This window comes from Hypanus sabinus, chromosome 27, assembly GCF_030144855.1.
Source record: "Hypanus sabinus isolate sHypSab1 chromosome 27, sHypSab1.hap1, whole genome shotgun sequence".
In the NCBI taxonomy this organism is placed as follows: domain Eukaryota; kingdom Metazoa; phylum Chordata; class Chondrichthyes; order Myliobatiformes; family Dasyatidae; genus Hypanus; species Hypanus sabinus.
In genome coordinates, this window is record NC_082732.1 from 34,342,523 (window position 1) to 34,364,446 (window position 21,924).

The 21,924-nt window shown below is 37.5% G+C and overlaps 1 protein-coding gene across 14 annotated transcripts in view; it reads right to left on the reverse strand.

Annotated features, from left to right (window-relative positions):
- Positions 1-21,924, reverse strand: part of prdm16 (PR domain containing 16) — a 742,940-nt gene that overhangs the window by 601,074 nt on the left and 119,942 nt on the right. The window contains exon 1 of one of the 14 annotated variants that reach the window (XM_059952203.1): positions 2,058-2,156. The exons of the other annotated variants lie outside the window; for them this stretch is intronic. The gene's annotated coding sequence lies outside the window, so the exon portion shown is untranslated. Of the gene's footprint in view, positions 1-2,057; positions 2,157-21,924 lie in introns of those variants that run through there. 14 annotated transcript variants of the gene reach the window in all.

Here is a 21,924-nt window from a genome sequence, read left to right on the forward strand (position 1 = left end):
TAAAATACTTGCATTGAAATATACAGAACTCAGAGTATTAGACCCACCATTCTCAATCTTCTGACTGTATGTAGACTTAACCACATCCTTCCCTCTCCACTATCTGCCCTGGCATTTTGGGTCCCATCCCCCTGCCTCTCAGTTTTAACCTCCTGGGGCAACACTAGCAAACCTTCATGCAAGGATATTAGCCCCCTTCCAGTTCAAGTACTACTATCCTGTCTTTACAGGTCTCACCTGTCCCTGTAGGGAGCCCAAAGATCCAAAAATCTGAAAACCTCTTTCTTGCACCATCTCCTAAACCGTGTGTTAAACTGTATTGTCTTCTTATTTCTGGCCTCATTAGCACATGACATGGATAGCAATCCTGAGATTACAAGCCTGGAGGTCCTGTCCTTTAACTTAGCACTTCACTCTCTGAATTCACTTTGCAGGACCTCGTCATCCTTCATTGGTACTGTTGTGGGCCATAACCTTTGGCTGCTCGTCCTCCTAACTTAAGAATGTTATGGACTAAGTACTTACCACTTTCTGTAAAAACCTTGACTTGAACATCTCCTTTAAACTAGTCCCTTCTCCCCTTTAACTAATTCTCTCCCATATTTGGTATTTCCACCTTGGGGAAAAAAAGACTATCAATGCTATCGGTGCCTCATTATGTTATATACTTCTATAATGTCATGCCTTAGCCTCTGACACTCCAGATAAAGCAGTCCAAGTTTATCCAACCTTTTCTTATAGCTAATGTACTCTAGTCTAGCTGACATCCTGGCGAATCTCTTTCTTTCCACTCCAAAACCTCCTTATCCATATGGCAACCAGAACTGAGCACAATACTCCAAATATGACCTAACAGCATTATCATACAAATGTAATCTGACCTGCTAGCTTTTATACTCACTCTGCAAATGATGAAGACAAGACTTCTATGCCATCCTAGCCAATTAGATTGCCACTTTCAGAGAGCTATAAAATAGCACCCCAAGATCCCTCTGTTCACAGGGACCTCAAGGGTCCTGTACACTTCACTCTTGTACTTGACTGCATTAAATGCATTCCCTCACATTAGTCTGGATTAAAATCCACGCCCGGTAATTGTTTTGTCAAGTTCCTCACATTGCGAGGGGAGGTGATAGGGGCAGATACATTACGGACATTTAAGAAACTCTTAGCTTGGCACATGGATGACTGAAAAATGGAGGGTTATGTAGGAGGAAAGGGTTAGATTGATCTCAGAGTAAGTTAAAAGGTTAGCACAACATCATGGGCTGAAGGGCCTGTACTGTTCTGTAGTGTCCTGTGTTTTACGTTTTAACACACAGAACGATATCAAATGGTTTTTGAAACTTTATATCTAACCCATTAGATGCATTCCCCTTATTGATCCTCTGTTATTTTGTCAAAAATCATCATCAAGTAATTTAGGTACGCTTCACATTTAGGCTCTCTATAACCAATCCACACTTTTTTCGAGTACTAATCCTCCTCCTGATTATTGATTTTGAAACTTCCTCCAACGAAAATCTTCGTCTCTCAGCATCCAAAGTCCAGGTTCGTGTAAACTGTATTTCACTCAAATCAAATCAAGTTTAATTGTCATTCAAACCATACATAGATGCAGCTGAATGACACAGTGTTGCTCTGGGGCCAACTTAAAAATAGCAAGTAAACATTCTAAAATAGAGACTACCATACACTCAACACAACTAGTACAGACGCTAAATTCTGGGAGACTTTCAAGAGTAATAAATAGCGGCTATATTCACAAAGCCTACCTGCTTAAAGTAAAAAGAAATTTAAATTGTCCCTCACCAACAAAATCTGTACGTTATTAACAGTTCCTGAATATGATTTGACAGTAAATTTTATGTGTTCCTTATGTGGATGAGTGGTGAAAGGATTTTTTTGTGGTGCTATCAGTCAGAAAGTTTTATTTTTTTTTCTCCTTCTTCTAGTGCATAATAATCCTTTATATCTGAGATGACTTTATGTTGTGTGCTCTGTAAGTTATTAGACAGTGCGCTGGAGCCAATAATCTCTGCTACTAAGCAACATACCTCAGCAACTTTACATCATCGAAACTGAGTATACTCTCAGTTCTGCCTTCATATAATGGTCTTCCTTCTTTCTTCAAGTAGAATTCCACATCTGTTTTTCTGCATTAGAAACAGTTTTCATTTTTCACAGCCTGACCTTTGTAAATCACTTGTTTCTTTCACCTCTCTGAGGCTCTAATTCACATGTTTAATGGGCAAGGCATTTTGGAGCGGAGAGGTCTCTAGATTGGGCGCGTTTCATTTGTACCTTTACAGAATGTTTTTCTACCTCTTCAAGGAATTTATTTGAGTAGAAAGTGGAAAGTGAAGGTGGAGGACATAATAATGGAAGCTTTCACTTCAGTTTTAACTGTTGTATTTCCAAATACCTGCGTACCTGAAAAGCCTTTTATCCATCAGCATACTTGAAGATAGTGAGTAGTTCTGAGGCAACAGTTGATTTCTTAAAATTATTTACTTTGATCTCATTCATTATTTCCCTCCCGACTAAAGCCAAACACAAAAAAGTTTAAACATGAGGAAATCTGCAGACGCTGGAAATTCAAACAACACACACAAAATGCCGGTGAAACACAGCAGGCCAGGCAGCGTCTATAGGGAGAAGCACTGTCGACATTTCGGGCCAAGATGTTTCCTGACGAAGGGTCTCGGCCGGAAACGTCGACAGTGCTTCTCCTTATAGATGCTGCCTGGCCTGCTGTGTTCCACCAGCATTTTTTGTGTGTTGCACAAAAAAGTTTCTTTGGATGTTTAAGAACTGATCAACATCAAACGTTCCACTCTGCAACAACATTTCCATTAATAGAGCATCTCAATGAAATTAACTCTTAAAGGCACTGCGGAAGAACATTATCAGACAAGATCAGTCACAGAGCCATAATAAATAATCAACTGATGAAAGAGGAAAGTCTTTAATGAGAAGTACAAGTTAAAGATGCAAAGGTTCAGAATGGTATTAAACATTTTGAACTTAGGCAGCTAAATCAGAGATTTAGGTCCAGACTTTTTTGAGCCTTTGGGAGTGGAGGATAAATGGATGGATTCTTACTTTACTCTGCTTTAAATTACAAGATCAGGGTTCCCTGGTCCCGCGTTGATGGAGATCCAAACAGATTATTTATCATACTTTCATCCTCCTTTCCTCCAGTCTTAAATTATTTCACTAACAGTGTCATGTGATATTCATTTATATGAACCTGGCAACTTCAGACAAAAGTAACCTTACCAATCTGTCTTATCCTTTTCTAAAAATTTAATAAACCAACCCACAAAATACAAAGTACACCAGTAGGGAAACTTCAAACAAGTAAACTACCCATTCTCTTCTATTTATTAGCCTGATCAGACTGCAGACTCTGTGCCTGATTACATAGCAAGCAGCTTTGCTTAAAATCTGCAGCAGGAGAGAATATATCATTTCCTTTGCTGTATAAAATTATTGAGCTCCAATGTCATCACTTTTTGTTGTTTAAATATATTTGGGTGATTGCTTCAGCCTATTAATGTCAAATATCAAAACATTTGCCAGACATAAAAAAAACGCCATGACTTTTAAGGTAATTATTGATCTGTATAAGTGAACACAAACACCTATAGATAGTAGACAAAAAGATAAAACATTAAATTAGAGGCTACAGCTGATGACCCTAGAAAAGGACTGTACCCAGGAATGCAGTGCGGTAATTTTGCTGTTTTGTATTTTGAACCAGGAAACCAAATTAAGTATGAAGTATAAAATATGAGAGACACGGATAGGGTAGACATGAGGAAATCTGCAGATGCTGGAAACTCAAGCAACACACACAAAATGCTGGTGGAACACAGCAGGCCAGGCAGCATCTATAGGGAGAAGCACTGTCGACGTGTCGGGCCGAGACCCTTCGTCAGGATAGTGTAGAGTTTTTTTCCCAAGGGTAGATAGGTCAGATACCAAAGGGTTTAAGATGAGATGAAGCAAGTTTATAGAAGGTAAGTATAAGTAACAAAAAAACACACACACAGATATTGTAACATCCCAATTCAAGAATTAATCAACCAAATCAACAAAAACTGAAGAAAATGTGCCCAAGATCCTCTGATATTTCCATTGTGACATATGGAAGCCCAAGAAGATAGTGCAAGGAGTACACGACCTCCCATTCTACACCCGGCTGTCCCACAAAGTACTTTATTCCACAGGTTTGGCAGAGTTTGCAGATCTCACATTGGCCTCATCAGCCACCTAGGAACACACAGAAACGGAGTGATTGTAAGACATCCTCAGCCTCAGGCAACTGCCCGAGAGAGTGAGGGATATCATCAAATGGTAATGCTGCTGCTTCATCATCACCAAGCAATAGGAAACAACCACATTACTAGAATTAATAAATAAATTCAGATGCGCCTGAAGCTTTTGATGACTATACACAAAGCAGTTATGAATTATCCCGTAACTAAGCCATGGCTTTTATTGCTTGACAATCTTGGACTGCACTGCAACGCAGCTTATGACGATTCGAAATGTTCCCTGATTATGTACTTTCACAGTAAGATTCTACTTAATAGCCTGTTGTGAAAGATTGAAGGCTGTGCTGGAATGCATGGCCTCCCACTGTTAGTGAGTTAAGGTGCCCTGTCCATTTATCATGGTGCTTGGTTTGTTTTAAAATTAGTGATTTCACCTGGAAAGTGAACAGACAGGTTGCTGCTAATAATTTAGATTTCTGAAATCTGACATAAAATGAAAACAGGTTGAAATCCTCAAAATTATTGTTTAAATGGAGAAACATAACTTTATTACACACTAATGCACCAAGTGCTTTGTAATTGACCCAGGGAATTCTAAGAAAATTGACTCCTGCTCTAACTTGTAAGCAGAGGCACGGTAAAGAGTCAGGTGGAGGAAGGTGAACATGGGATTATATTGGTGGATAGAGCCACTTAAATGAAGAGTGGACGTTATTGTTGATGAGAAAGCACACTAGAATACAACCAACTAACTGTGGAACATAATCTTTTTCAAAATTGATGAGCAGTAGGTCAAGAGGTAGTGCAGGAAAGGGCACCCTATGGACAATCAGTTTGCTTGCTTTGTTCATCCAGTTCCTCTGATACATTTGAGTAATTAATCATTTCTATCTTATGAAAGATGGTGAAAGAGGAACCTTTGGAATTTTCATGCACCGTTTTGTTTTAAGTTATTTTGTGGCTGCTGAACTCCAAAAGAGTGAAGCAGTACGTTTCCTCAATCTGAATCACAATCTGCAGTACCGGTAATGTCATTTTGCAAAGTGGCAAGAATGCTTAGATGGAGGATCTTAAAATGTTGAGTCACAGGGCTTGAAGAGCCAGAGAAAGGATTAAGGGAAACCTGGATTCCAGTTCACTCAAGGTCTGGCTCTCACCCAGTTCTGTTCCAGAGGACTCAGGCAAGGAATTTGACAAGGGGTGATCAACATAACTTGATATTTGGGCTTTGTACCTGTCTAAAAGTTTGCATGAAATATCAACGAGGTTAGTGATATCCAACTCCTACTTTTCATAAAACTTTGCATGGAGACTGCTGTACACTCCTTCCATAACAAAGTGTAGAACAGATCGATTTCAACATTGGCAAATATAACATTTGCACAACCTGAGAGGGTTTCACCTTCCACTGCAGTGCAGGCAGAAACCAGTGAGAGGGACCTTAATGAACGTGGTTAGCGTAGAGCAGGCTATTGTGCTGAAGCATGTCAAGTTAAGAAAGACGCAATGTTGGAGCTTTTGAAAATCATTAGGATAGATAAAGCCCTGAGGCTGGATGGGACGTAGCCCAGGTTACTCTGGGAAGTGAAGGATGAGATTACTGAGACATTGATGAGGATCTTTGTATCCTCACTGGCCATAGTACAAGTACCAGAGAATTGAAGGATGGCAATTGCTGTTCTTCTGTTCAGAGTAACTTCATTGGAAAGCTGCAGAAAGCTCTCAGGGGTTCTACAGGTTCTTAGGGAACTCTTTTGCACAGTCTGAAACAAGGACATGGAGACAAACCTACAGGTGATTATGTTCCATTGCGATCTGAATCAATCAATCAATAAGACAGTTGGTGCAGTTACAGAAGGACTGGCTTTGAGAATTGTTCTTCAACTATGCCACAATCCGTAGGCTTGGTTGGTACCAGAGGGCCTGCAGAAGTTATTTTAGAACAGTTGTATTATCTCTTCACTGATTATGTACGCTGCTGTATTCTGTTGTTCAGGAGCCCACATCATAGTCTGTTGGCTGAGGCTGAACACAGTGAATGGTAAATTCTATTGCCAGCGGTCTGCAAGACAGAAAAACTCCACAACTGTGCAGCAACAATAAACTTACTCAACAGAACTTTGATCATCAACAGCGTTTCCTGCTCAGCTCACAAGATTTACTTGCAGAATTGACAGATTCTTTATAAATTATCTGGAGTGGTCTCATGCCATTACCCTAATGAATGTAGGTAGTTACTTGACAATAAATTCAATCAAGATGTTGTATATCATCACCAAACTACGATATAGGATTAAATCATCACTGAAAATCTTCAGTCTGCTATGAAAAGAACGAGAAAAGATTTTTGTAAAATATTCTCATTGGATTTCCCAGGATGGTTATAGTGCTTTTAGTTCCCTAGTTTAGAGATAAGAACAAGGGATTTTTTTTTTGAAATAACAGTTTGACCATTAAAGACTGAGAAGACATTTTCTTCACCTAAAAGGGCAGTAAAACTTCATAACTGTCTACCCAAAACACTGTAGTTGCTGTGTACATTCAAAACTGAGATCAAAAGATGTTTGAATATTAAAGAAATAATAAGATAACCATGCAAAAGTCTTAAACACATGTAAAAAATGCTTAAAAGTGAAGAAACTTTGACAAATAATGAAATGAAAATTTTCTATATATCAAAAAAACTACTATAAAGAAGAACAAATGGTAACAAATGAAATCAAATCAATACTTGGTGAGGACAGCAGACTTTGGTTGTCTTGTTTGCTTCTGTTGCTCCGGATAATTCTAAACAATCTCAATAATGTTGAGATCAGAACTCTGTGGAGGCCATATCATCTGAAACCATATAAAAAAATCTAGGGTGTCTAAGAATTTTGTACAGTACTGTATAGTTTATAAAGAAAGATGTCCCAAGGATAAAATTTGAGCCATGATCTTACTCAGTGACAGACCTTGAAAATAGGCTAGTTCTGCTACAGTCTTTCATGTTCTTAAATCCTTTCATTTTTCATTTTAAAATCTTTTTTATTAATTATTATTGAAGATTAACAAAAAAGACATATTAAGTCAATATATAATTATGTACAATTAGGAATTAAATTAGCAAATAATTGATTAACAAAGTTAAATAATATCTCAATAATAATAAGAGAAAATAAAGTGTTAAGAATTTTTTTTGAAAAAAGGAAAAAAGAACCCCTACTAACTAAAAAAAAACCCTACTACCTGAAAAAAAACTTAAATCCTAAATCTTCATTGCCACACATAGCAAACAGGAATACAGAAAGATCTAGCAGGAGATACTCAGCTGCTTACGTAAACACAATGTCTGGCTGAAATGGAACTATGCTGATAACACATCCTAAAGCAACATCTATCTGACAAGGCTGGATAGAGAACTATCCAGAAAAAGGCTTCAGAATTGGCATTAAGTTGTTGCTATTGCCAGAAATGATGTGGATCAGGAGCCACAAAGGACTTTAAACACAGCTGACAGGAGAAGGTGATTCACCAGAACTGAGGATGCCCAGAGTGGACACGTCTAGCTTGACAAATGCTGCTTTGGGGTTGAGGGGATCTTAGAGGTTAACAAGATAGTGAATTGGCTCTATTACAAATTGGCTAAGTTGATACTGTGTGTATACATGTAAATATTTAAGCTTTTACATAAATGAATATGTGTAAATAGTTAATGGTTTTCATCAAAAAAAAGATGCAATAAATCTAAGTTGATTTGCTTTATAATAATTCTTAAAATTTAGAAGTTGTAACCCTCCTAAATCAAATTTACACGTCAATTTTTCCAATGATATTCTTGACATCTTTCCTTTCCAAAGAAATATCCTTACATATTTATTCAGTTCTTGAAAAAGCTTTTGGAATAAATATTGCAATCTAGGAAATATATTCATTTTTACGGCATTAACTCTACCTATTAATGTTATTGATAACATCATCCATTTATCAAGGTCCTCTTTTATTTTTTTAAATAATGGCAAATAATATTGTTTATATAAATTTTTTACATCATTATCAACTCTAATAATTAAATATTTTATCCCATTTATTGACCATCAAAATTGAGTTACTAATCGACATTGATTATGATTTCCTTTGGTAAGTGGTAAAATTTCACTTTTATCCCAATTTACTTTATACCCTGATACTTTCCCATATTCTTCCAATCTAAAAGATAATCTTTGCAAAGATTGCAACGGGTTTGTTAAATAAATCAAAACATCATCAGCAAATAAATTAATCTTATATTCTTCTTGATTAACTCTAAAGCCCCCAATGTCTGAATCTGTTCTAATTAATTCAGCTAATGGTTCTATTGCCAATACAAATAAAGCAGGTGATAATGGGCAGCCTTGTCTAGTTGACCTCGTTAAGCAAAATGGTGTTGAAATCTGACCATTTGTAACTATAGCTTGAGGATTAGTATTTAAAGTTTTAATCCATTGTATAAAAGATTTTCCTAACTCATATTTTTCCAATACCTTAAATAAAAAATCCCATTCCAATCTATCAAATGCTTTTTCTGCATCCAAAGCAACTGCCACACTCATTTCCTCTCTTTTTTGTGCCAAATGAATTATACTAAGTAACCGGGTTATATTATCCATTGATTGTCTGTTTTTAATAAAACCTGTTTGATCCATATGTATTAATTTTGGTAAATATTTAGATATTCTATTAGATAAAATTTTTGCTGTTATTTTATAATCTGTATTCAACAAAGAAATAGGTCTATATGATGTTGGTTTTAAAGGATTATCTTTTATTGGCAATACAGTTATGATCATTGTTAAAAAAGATTGTGGGAGTTTATGCATTCTTTCCACTTGATATATTAATTCCATAAAAGGAGGAATTAATAAATCTTTAAATTTTTTTTTAATAAAATTCAGGAGGAAAACCATCTTCTCCTGGGGATTTATTACTCTGAAGTGATCCTAAAGCTTCTTCAACCTCTTTTAATGTAAAGGGCATATCTAATCCTTTCTGTTTTTCCAAATTTAATTTTGGAAGGGTTATTTGTGATAAAAAAATTATCTATCTCAGCAATCTTATTTTGTGATTCTGATTGATATAGTTCAGTAGAAAATTTTTAAAAAGTTTCATTAATTTCTAAAGGTTTATAAGTAACATTATTTACACTTTTTCTAATTGCATTTATTGTTTTAGAAGCCTGTTCTGTTTTCAACTGCCAAGCAAGAATCTTATGTAATCTTTCACCTAATTCATACTATTAGAATAGAATTAGATAAGATAGGAGAAAACATACCAGAAGATTTTATACATAAATAGGAATCCAAATGGATAAGGGGAAAAAAAGAATCTCCTATATTAAGACATTTGATTGATTTATGGAATAAGGTAAATATAGATGATGAGATAAAGAAATCTTTATTAGCAAAAAGAACTTTAATTCAAAATAGGCTTATTCCTTTTGCAATGGATAATAAACTTTTACATAATTGGTTCCAAAAGGGGATTAAATATATAGGTAATTGTTTTGAAGGAGATATATTGATGTCGTTTGATCAATTAAAAATAAATATAAAATATCAAACAACACTCTTTTCTGTTGTTTTCAATTAAAAGCTTATTTACGAAAAAAGCTGGGTCAAACAATGTTGATGCCAAAACCTAGTGAAATAGAAATATTAATTTAAAAAGGAAAAATTAAAAAAATTACATCTTGTATGTAAAAATTGATTCAAAAACAGACAATTGAATCTGGAATTCATAAATCAAGACAAAAATGGGAATCTGATTTGAATGTTAAAATTGATGGAAAAAGTTGGTCATGTTCTGATAGTATGATAAATACAATAAATGTTCGATTTAGATTAATACAATATAATTTTTTACATCAATTATATATAACACCACAGAAAATAAATAGATTAAATTCAAATATGTCTGACCAATGTTTTCGATGTAATCAAGAAATTGGTACTTTTTTACATTCTATTTGGTCTTGTTTTAAAATTCAACCATTTTTGGATAAATTTAAGACTTTTATTGGAACAAATTACTAGAGTACAACTCCCACATAGTCCAATGTTATTTTTATTAGGAGATATTGAAGGGACAATACCGAAACTTAAATTGAATAAGTATCAGAAAAAATTTATAAAAATTGCATTGGCAGTAGCTAAAAGAGTTATCACAGTTACTTGGAAATCTGATTTATACTTAACTATGGATCATTGGAATAATGAAATATAGAGTTGTATTCCACTTGAAAAAATTACATATAATCTAAGAAATGAATATGATATATTTTTGAAAATTTGGCTCCCATACATACAAAAGATGGGATTAAATTTATAGGTCCTTTGAAGATAAAATTATAAAGTAATTGGGGAAAGTAAAAATAAATACTAAAATTATTTTGAACTCCATGGCGCATGTGGGGATCCTCTGATATCCAGACAATCTTTTCTCTTCTTTCTTTCTTTTTTTTTCTTTCATTAGATAAGGGTTAGAGGGGGAGGGTTAAGGGGAGGGGGGAGGATCAATATTATTTTTTTTTATTACATTTATCCTTTGTAATTTTCTAAAAATTTAATAAATAAATAAAAAATAGTTAATGGTTTGTAGGAGTTTATTTCCAAATTAAAGGGGAAGCAATGGGATATATATTGTAATGGTACCATTAAAACCAAAGGTGGCTCAAGGAATGATGTTGTTATTGACCAATGAACCAATCACTATGGTTCAGTAGAGTTAATTGCAAGTGAAAGTTGTTCACTTTTTCTTTTGCCTTTGGAAGTATCAGCACGAAAGAAGTTATCTAAGGTGGTAGGGTAACGTAGTGGTTAGCACAATGGTTTACAGTACAGGCGACTAGTGTTCAATTCCTGCCGCAGCCTGTTTGGAGTTTGTACGTCCTCGCTGTGACCACGTGGGTTTCCTCTAAGCGCTTCGGTTTTCTCCCACAGTTCAAAGATGTATCGGTTGGTAGGTTAATTGGTTACCGTGATTAGGTTAGGATTAACCTGGGGGATAGCCAGGCTGCGCGACTTAAAGTGCTGGCGTGGCCAACTTCATGCTGCATTTCAATAAATAAATAAATATTAAGAAGTTTTTTTTAAAAAATATGGGCACTGTTCTCATGTAAGAATGAGAGCCTTTTTGAACAAATGAAATTGCCAGAAGCACGTCAGTGAGATGAAAGGTGCTGTTGGTTAAAGGAAGTATATTGTCATCTCATCAAATTGGCTATTAAAGGCATATTTTAGCAAAATCATCAAATTTTCAATAAATGAGGTTGTAATGGCTTAGAATATAGGTAAATAGTTTATTTTTGTTGCATGTACCGAGCTACGGAGAAAAAACCTCTCTGACCAGGAAAAACTGTCTTGTTTATACACGCAGTTCATTACAACAATGCACTGAGGTAGTACAGTCTGAAACAATGGATAAGTGCAGAACAAAGTGTTACAGAGGAAGTGCAGTGCAGGTCCATGATAAGGACAAGGTCATAATGAGGTAGATTATGAGGTCAAGAGTTCACTCTTATTGCATGAGCGGAACATTCAATAGTCTTATAACAGCAGAATAGAAGCTGTCCTTGAGCCTGGTGGTACATGCTTTCAGGCTCCTGTATCTTGGGCCTGATTGGAGGAGGAGGGAAAGAGAATGCCCTGTATGTGGAGGGTCTTTGATCAAGGAAGTGAGATGTATAGACGGAGTCCATGGGGGCAGAGGCCGATTTCCGTGACGTTCTGAGCTGTTCGAGGTCACAGGTGGAGCACCTGGTGTACCAAGTCTTGATGCATCCAGATAGAATGTTTTCTGCAGTTCATCGGCAAAGATTGGTGAGGGGCAGAGAGGAAATGTCGAATTTACTTACCTCCTGAAGGCATGCAAGTGCCGGAGAGTTTCCTTGGCCGTGGTGTCAATGTGGTTAGACTACGAAAGGCTTTTGGATGTCTACACCAAAGAAATTGAAGCTCTCAACCCTCTTGAACTCAGCACCGTTAATATCAGCAGGAACATGTACAGCACATCGTCCCACCCCGCCCCCTCCCCATGAAGTCAATGATCAGCTCTTTTGTTTTGCTGTCAGTGAGGGACACCATGCCACTAGGCCGGGGGTCGGCAACCCGCGGCTCCGGAGCCACATGCGGCTCTTTTACCTCTGTGCTGCGGCTCCCTGTTGCTTTGGGAAATAATTGGTCTTTTGCAGCATCCGCGCCCATGGGGGCCAGGTTGAGGGAGGCTTAAAAGCAAGGCTGTTTAGTTCGAATAAAGTTATTCGACTGCAGTTTACTGACTGCGTGAGCACACCGCTACAACGTGTTTTTATCGCTATTAATATACGTCACCACTGCCAATACCTGACACCCGTCAGTGCGCGATTTCTTTAATTTTTCGATCCAAGGTAGGCCAACTATGGAGAATTCTAAAAAAAAGAAAAGTGACTGAAGAAAACAGAACGTTTAATGATACGTGGACAGATTCATTTGCTTTCACTGCTGACGAGACTGGTTTACCGGTATGCTTAATATGCAATGAGAAACTAGCAAACAACAAAAAGTCAAATGTTGCAAAGCATTTCTAGAATAAACACGCAGCCTTTGCTCAAAAATATCCGGATGGAGATGAGAGAAAAAAAGCCGTATCGGAACTGATGCGGAAGGTTGATCTGAGCAAAAATCATTTCAAGCAATGGATGAAGTCCGGAAAACCAACGACATACGCTAGTTATATTGCCGCTTAGGAAATAGTCAGGCACGGGAAGCAGTTTACAGATGGTGAATATATAAAAGAATCTTTCATTAAGATTTCAGAACATCTATTCACGGACTTTAAAAACAAGAGTGAAATTGTGCAGAAAATCAGGGATATGTCCCTCTCTGTAAAGACTGTCAAAGACAGAACCATAAAAATGGCAGAAGGCATCACAAGACAGCAAATTAAAGACATCAATTCAGCTGTGGCCTACTCGATTGCCTGTGACGAGTCTAAAGACAAAGGTGATATTGAACAAATAGCGTTGTTCTGCCGGTATGTAAACTCTGCCGGGCCACGGGAAGAACTGATTGAGTTGATACCTCTAAAAGACCAAACATGGGGGGCGGACAACTGTGAGGCTGTCTTGAATTGTTTAAGAGCCAAAGGAATAAACCCACCTGGTGTCAGTAGCTACTGATGGGGGCACCGAATATGACGGGAACGCACAAGGGAATTATGGCTTTTCTGCAGAAGTCGCTGGACAGAAAGCTGCTGATTTTTCACTGCATCTTGCACCAAGAGGCACTGTGCGCTCAAACATTTCCTCCGGAATGCACAGAAGTAATGGATGTTGTCATTCAGATTGTCAATAAAATAATGGCAAAAAGTTTAAATCACCGTCAATTCCGTTTGTTACTGGACGAGCTGGAAAGCGCATATTCTGATCTCCTGCTGCACAACAAAGTCCGGTGGCTGTCCAGAGGGGAGGTGCTGAAACACTTTGTCGCGTGTCTGGAAGAAGTGAAAACTTTCCTGGGCAGCAAAGGGCTGGAAAAGCTACACTTCATGGTAGACACGACAGCGCACCTGAACACGCTGAACACAGCTCTTCAGGGGAAAGGACGCACAGCCCTACACATGTTGGAGGATGTTTTGGCATTTGAGCGCAAGTTGACAGTGCTTGCCAGAGATTGACAGAAAGGCACTTTGTCTCACTTCCCCAATTTGAGAGAGTTCAAACAAGGTCACGACATGATAAATTCGGAGTATTTACATTCTGCAATCATCGCAATGCAAACATCGTTTGGGAAACGCTTCTGTGAGTTCAGAGAGGAAAAGAAACACATTATCCTTCCCGGTCACTCCCCCAAGCATCGATTCATCTCTACTGAATACGACTGCATTGGCAGGTGTGAGTAAACCTGATTTTGAGATGGAACTGGCCGAAATAGCCGACAAAGACATATGGGTGTCCAAGTTTAGACGCTTGACAGCAGACCTTGAAGATGCTGCCCGTCAGAAGGCCGTTCTTGCTCAGAATCACAAATGGAGTGATATTGAAAACCTCCCTAAACCGGACAAACTTGTGTTCGAAACATGGAATGCTATCCCCGACATTTATGTAAACATTAAAAAGTATGCGCTTGGAGTCCTGTCGATCTTTGGATCCACATATGTATGTGAGCAGGTGTTCTCCAACATGAACTTTATTAAAAACAAACATCGTGCACACCTCACAGATGACAGCTTGCGATTCTGTGTAAAGATGAAGGTGACGTCATACAGCCCTGATGTGCAGATGCTGTGCGCTGAGGTCCAGGAGCAGAAATCCCATTAACCAAGTATGATACATATTTTAATTGCCTATTATTTTAGGAATATTCATATTTTTTCATTGTTTAGTGAAATAGTCCTTTTATTTTTCAGGTTGACAGCTGGCTGATGTTATTTTTGGTTTGCTGCTGATGGAAAATTTAAGTTCAGCGTTTTTCATAAATACAAGAAGAACTCAAATAGACATTGAGTATTTTAGTTAAAAGTAACCTTCAACCCAATGTCTTTTTTTCGGAGTACAAAATGTTTTTGTTGCATGCAGAAATGTAATTTCGTTTTCTCTGCAGGAGTTCATCAATTTCATAAATGCAACACATTATAGTTTGTTTATACATAGCATAAAGGCAAAAAAAAGGTTGTATGCAGTGTTATTTCATTTTAAATGTCAAACGGGTTTTGCGGCTCCCAGTGTTTTCTTTTCTGTGGGAAACGGGTCCAAGTGGCTCTTTCAGTGGTAAAGGTTGCTGACCCCTGCACTAGGCTCTCTATCACCCTCCTCTACGCTAATTCATCATTATCTGAGATACATCCCACTGCAGTGGTGCCACTTGCAAACTAGTAGATGCCATAGACCAATACCATTAAGGTGCACAACATCATAAAGTGATCAGAAATAAAAATCTAATATTCTGGGCAAAGACAACCCTCAAACTCTTTTTCTCCAGCTCATCAACATTTTATTCCAAGAATGGCACTGGAAGTTATGCAAGGCAGATACTGTCTATGCAGACGGTTTCTGTTCTGTGCTTAGCATAATCAGAGGCAGTGCTGCTGGTAGAGTATTCTTCACTATATATTGACAGATCAATCCCTGCCCACAGCAATTCCTCTGTAGGGAATACCCTAATTATTTCGTTTCAAGATTTTAAACATGCATTGCAAATTGAGGTTCTAAGCCACCTGCAAACAACCAGGAGTTTGCATTGTCTTTCTCTCAGACTGTCAGCTTAGTGACTTAGTTACGTCCTGTTTAGAAACACTTATCAAAACGTGAGTGGGAGGCTGGAGGGAGAGAGGAATAAAACAAGCCAAAGTCCTATTTATTCACTGCACATACAAGGAACTGTTCAGTTGCAGATCAGGATTTGGAAGTGCAAGATTTGCAGATCAGGATCAGAAAGATTTGGATGCTAAAAATTGCTGTGCATGGTAACTCAATTGTACTCAGTACAAAGGGAAAGGATCTATGTAGTATCGAGCAGTTTGAATAAGAATGAACAAATGTCAAGAGTATGGACTTAGTAAATAAAAAATCTATTTTAACTTATCCATCCTATGATCTCTTAAACTATGTCTTCTAAATTAGTTACCAAATGAATTTGAGATCTTCAGCTTTACTGAAAGACTTACTAAATACCCCTAATTCACCTACATGAAATGCTGTCGCAGGGAAGCAGCCTCCATCATCGGGGACCTCAGCACTTGGGACATACTCTCTCCTCACTGCTGCCATCACTAAGAAGGTACAAGAGCCTCAGGACTCATAACACCCAGTTCAGGAGCAGTTATTACCCTTCAGCCATCAGGCTCTTGAACCAAAGGGGTTAACTTCACTCGACTTCACTTGCCCCATCAACCAATGGACTCGCTTTCAAGGACTCTTCATCTCATGTTCTCAATATTTATTGTTTATTTATTATTATTTCTTTCTTATTCTATATGCACATTTTGCCGTATTCTGCATTCTGGTTGAATGCCCAAGTTGGACGGTCCTTCATTGAATGTGTTATGATTATTATTCTATAGATTTATTGAGTATGCTCACAAGAAAATGAATTTCAGGGTAGTATTGTTGTTCCTTTCCATTCCTTGTGGCACATCAGGAGGCAACTTTGCTGTTTCTTTAGCAATTTTGTTTGTCTTTTCACGAGACCGAGCTATTAGCTTGATGCTCAACCAAACACGATGGAAAGCATGCAAGAAGCCAGCAGATTTGAGCCTATAAACAATCATCTCAAAGTCTGATGTGGATGCCAAGAGACCGGTGGCCAATGAGATAGACATATATACACTTTGATAGTAAATTTACTTTGAACTTTAATTGACATCATTAGAGGATACCTATAACATTATTAAAATGCCCACAACTATGCCTATATTCTAAAAAGGTAGACCGGTTTCAATAGAATTTTCTCTTCACATATTGTAAAATGATTAAGTTCATGATATTTTTCCTAAATTGTTTTAACTTGTGAGGCTGTTTCCTTGGCTTTCATACAGTAGATTTAACATAAGGAACAGAAGGAGTAAATCACCTGGTCCTTCAAGCTTACACCACCATTCATCAAGGTTAATCTACCTCAATAACACCCTCCAGAATTAGCACCAAGGACTTCTTGATTCCCTTAACATACAGAAATCTAGCAACCACTATCTTGAATTAATATAATGATTGAGCTTCCATAGTTGCCTAGGGTAAAGAATCCCAAGACATTGCCACACACTGAGTGAGGACAAAAGGAAACAGCGATGGATCTCCATAAGATATGAAAATTACTTCCAATCATGGTCACCATGATATAGGAAGGATCTTAAGGCCTTAGAAAAGGTGCAGAAAGTATTTTGCAGTACAGTCTAAGGAATAACTTCAAATATATAAATTCGCATTCATTTTCTTGTCTAAATTTCCTTTCATCTCCTGAAGGAAACAGCACCAAGAATGCTTTAAATATGCCGTGCAGAAATCTAGACAGCATGTCACTGAACTGTTTTATTATAAAATCCAAGCACTCTATTCAGTAAACCTAGTTTCAACATATATTTATTTTGCTCAAAAAAAAGTTCAACTTGAATTCTTCCTAGGGAATCTCAATTGATTATCTTGTGTCCTTTGGACAAATATTAAAATGTCTCATCTTTCTACAGCCACTACTTATTCAAAAATGGGGAAGAAAATTAATTCACAGACACAAGGAGGTTGCCAGGTCTGGAGGACCTGAGTTATAAGGAAAGATTGAATAGGTTAGGACTTTATTCCTTGGAACATATAAGATTGAGAGGGATTTGATAGAGGTATACACAATTATGAGGGGTATAGACAGGGTAAATGCAAGCAGGCTTTTTCTAGTGAGGTTGGGTGGGACCATTGGGTTAAGAGTGAAAGGTGAAAAGTTCAAGGGGAACATGAGAGGAAACTTCACCAAGAGGGTAGTGAGAGTGTGGAACAAACTGTCAGTGCAAGTGGTACATACAAGCTCAATTTCAACGTTTAAGAGAAGTTTGGATAGGTACGTGAAGGGTAGGTGCATGGAAGGCTATGGTTCTGGAGCAGGTTGATAGGGGTAGGCAATTTAAATGGACCAGATAGGCTGAAGGGCCTCTTCATATGCTGTATTCTTCTGTGACTGAATGCAAGGGAAATGAACAAAGGGATCTTTATCTGGAGCTTCATGATTAGCTTGCTGCTAATGTTCATGGAGTTCTTGAGAAAAACTAAGTTGAGTCGTTTACCTCAGGGAATGAATCAAGCAGTAATATTTAGGTTGTGATTTATCAAATACAGAAACTACTCAGTAAAACAATGTAACACCTGGCCACTGAATTAAGTCTCCTCATTTGAAGTCTAATTAAATTAAATTCTGTTGAGATATTTCATTGGTTACTCAGCCAACAGCCACAGGGAAGGGGGCTAGGCAAGCAATGCACATGTATTAATCAAGTAATAACTCCCTTAATCCCAGATTTAAACATATGAAATAATGTATTCAATTTTCCCCTGGGGTTTTGTCTATGTCATTTTTGACAATGTAAAAATTTGCTTGTGGTTCCACATTTAAACTAAGGCTCAATGAAAGGAGCAACTGAAGAATATTTACTCACTGAAGACTCCATATGATGCCACGAGGGAGCTGTATTGAGATTCAGAAAAGCTATTAATACTTGCACAAATAAGCCTCAGCAATTGGAGTGATTTAACAAGCTAACATAAATACATCATGCCAACTTCAGATAAAGGACTGATTGCTGAGTAGCACCATTTAGTGAATGACTGAAGCTCCCCTAGTCTTTCCTTGGCTGCTGGTGAATTGGCAGATAACTGGTGAATGACGAACAGAGCTATGTAGTTAACCTCAGCACAGCTGAGACTTACAGGGGAGAGGGAAAATAAACTAGGAATCTTTCCTTAAATTGAAATGTTAGACAAGGAAAACAATGAGTTTGATTGAAGTACCATCCATGTGAATTAGTCCGTTTCAATTTTACAGATTTCAGATATGAACAATAGGTATTTGACTAAAATCTAGTAGGGTGCGTAGTACTTGACTGTGCAGACATCAACAAGGACAAGATATCTTGAGGGGGAAGGGAAAGACAATATACAAATGAAAACAAATTAAATATAAGAGAAGCAGTTTGGGGTGAAAACTTGAAGATGAAAGCATAGGGCAGGTAAAGGGTGGAAGTGAAATCAGTCCAGAATTTACCAACCAATATCACTGGACAACAAAGATTTTGCTTCCTGAATACTTTTGGATGTATCTTATTGATTTTGGGCTGCTGATCATGAAAATCATGATGAAAATTTCCTATCGTGCAACAGTTTAAAAAATTGCCTATATTTATCATTTCAATTCATAATTCAAGTCAGTTAACTGATGCTACAATTAAGGAAAGCATTTTTGTTGGTCCACAAATCAAACAGCTCATCAATGACATTTCTAGTGGGACCAGAGAAAATTGTGTGGAAGGCATTCAAGGACGTTGTTGAAAACTTTCTTCGCAACTACAGAGCGCCAAACTACATGCAGCTGGTAGACAACATGCTTCAAGCATGCAAAACCATGAAGAGTAAATGTCACTGAAAATTCATTTTCTGCATTTCCATTTAGACTTGTTCCCTGCAAATCTTGGTGGTGTCAGTGTCAAGCATGGCAATGGGTTTCCAAGGACATTGTGGTCATGGAGAAATGGTATCGGGGCATCCGGAATCCATCAATGCTGGCTGATTATTGTTGGACACTTAAGTGAGAAGCCTCAGATGCTGAGTACAAATGAAAATCATCAACAAAACATTTTTACCTTAGTTGAACCATTGCAAGCATCAGCACTGTTAAACATACTATATTCAATAAAAGTTAATTTCTTGTTTCTCCAAATTCCTACATGATACAAGTCGTCCAAAATTATATTTGTGTTCAGCTTCAAGTAGCCTATCAAAAACAAAAGCAATTTCTGAGGAAGCAACACTTTCGAAAAAATTTGTTGTCCAATGTATCAAGAAAACAGAATCTGGGAATGTACCCTTGCCTTTAAAGCTGTAAAATTCATAGTGAAAATTCCACAACATCCTTTCTCTTTCCCAGGGCAACACAAACAAAATGGTGGAGGAACTCAGTAGGTCATATAGCATCTATGGAGAGAAATAAACTGTTGGCATTTTGGGCCAAGATCTTTTATCAGGACACTCTTCCCACTTTCTCTTTCCCACTTAGGCCCAACATGTTTATGACTTTGGCTGAGCTTCATCTCTTACTATTCTGTTGGGTTTTCCCTCATTTTAGTTTCGTATTAGGATTTTTGCCCCTATACATTAGCAGCTATATTTTGAATTAATGAGGAAATAATAACAAACTGGTGGAAAATTTTGTCACTTCTGTAAATTGCTCTGCTGAGAAAAATGAAGAATCCAAATGTTTAATTAGGTTTATATTGTAATTATGCACTAGAAGTTAACATAATTATCAATGCTTCATTTGTAAAAAGGAAAATAACTTTTACTTATAGGCTTTTCACAGCCTCAGTTCCTGCCACACACCACCAAATCCAAATTTCCTGAGGTAATACCCATCTTGAATGTCAGCAAATCCATGCTGGATTTTTTCTGCGTCATGATAATTCACCAAGGATGCAGCTTATAACAGTTCAATGAAAAAAAGACGGTGTTAGCACTCTATGACAGGGTTCCCAACCTGGGGTCCACGGAACCCTCAGTTAAGGGTAGGGGTCCATGGCATAAAAAAGATTGGGAACCCCTGGTCCAGGGTCACATATTCAGAAAGCCATGATCATATCTTCAAGAAAAAAATCCAATCATAATCAGCAATCTTAGTGTAAAGTCTTCTGAACCAGATGGATGAACTCTCTTAGTAACCTGACACAAGGAGAGGAAGATAATAGAGTAGATTAGGTAGTGATCAGTCCAACAGTCATTAGTCCCTGTTATGGAGCAAATGATACAGATATTCTTGCATTATTATTAGCTGCCAGTGTCTGCAGATGTTGCCATAAGAGTTTTGTGTTTCTTTCTCTGATGATACAGCTGTTGGTTATGACAACACATGTTCCAAGACAGAACAACTTTAGTGGAGTTAACCTGACATTTTCTCTCTTTGCTGATCAATCTTTGTCAGAGTTTTTTTTCCACTATCACTTTGAATGAGGTCAGAAGGATCAGTTAATCTCCCTCACCTTCTGAGATGCAGAATAGGTTTTTATTCAAAGTAGGAATCCTCCTTGGCCAAATCCAAAGCTTGAGGGTTATAATGTTATAAGATGCCTGTATCATCTTAATTCTGCAATGGAATAAAGCAAGTTCACTGTTCCATGATTCTGGTGATACTGAGAATGAGGGGGTGGTAATCATACATTCATTCTTCATGCCAAATCCAACTTGGTGAAGAAAGTATTCCTCTTCTACTTTGCCTCTCCAGAAGGTGTATCTGGTCACCTCTTACTTGTCGTGCCTCACTTTAGTTCCCAAGATATGATAACACAGTAACATTGATATTTGTTCCTGTTAGGACCGTCCATCAGGGTCCTGACATTTGAGACCCTTGCCTTTGCATGATTTATTTTAACATGGGTAGCCATTGCACACTAGTTGCTACATGGGCTTGACAGAATAAACCCTTGATCAAGCAGGAGATCCAAGGTAATTGGAGATTAAACTCTACTCCCTGAATATTTCTGCTCACAGACTAGTAGGCACCTGCATAGGTCCCACACGGCACATATGCACTCACTTTCATGTTCTTTTGAGTTTATTTGTGTGTATGTGTATGAACGAGAGAGAGGGGCAGAAAGTCAGTAGTAAGTACAATTACATAAGCCATGAATTTAAAACAAAGATACAGATCACTATAAGAACAACTGCAATGCCCTGTTTCTTGGTTTAACACGTTTAGCCAGAACAAGATATCAGGAAAGCAAAAATCTGCTCCAAATACTAGTTCTTCCAAGCACACATGCCTTAAGAGTGCCTTCAGTATTGAGGCATTTGGTTCCATTTGATGAAACATTCCAGTTCAGGAATTTTAAATAAAGTCACAATGTGAGCAAATTGGCAGTCAGGTATATTAGCCTCCATATTTGTGGAACTTCCCTTAACTTTTAG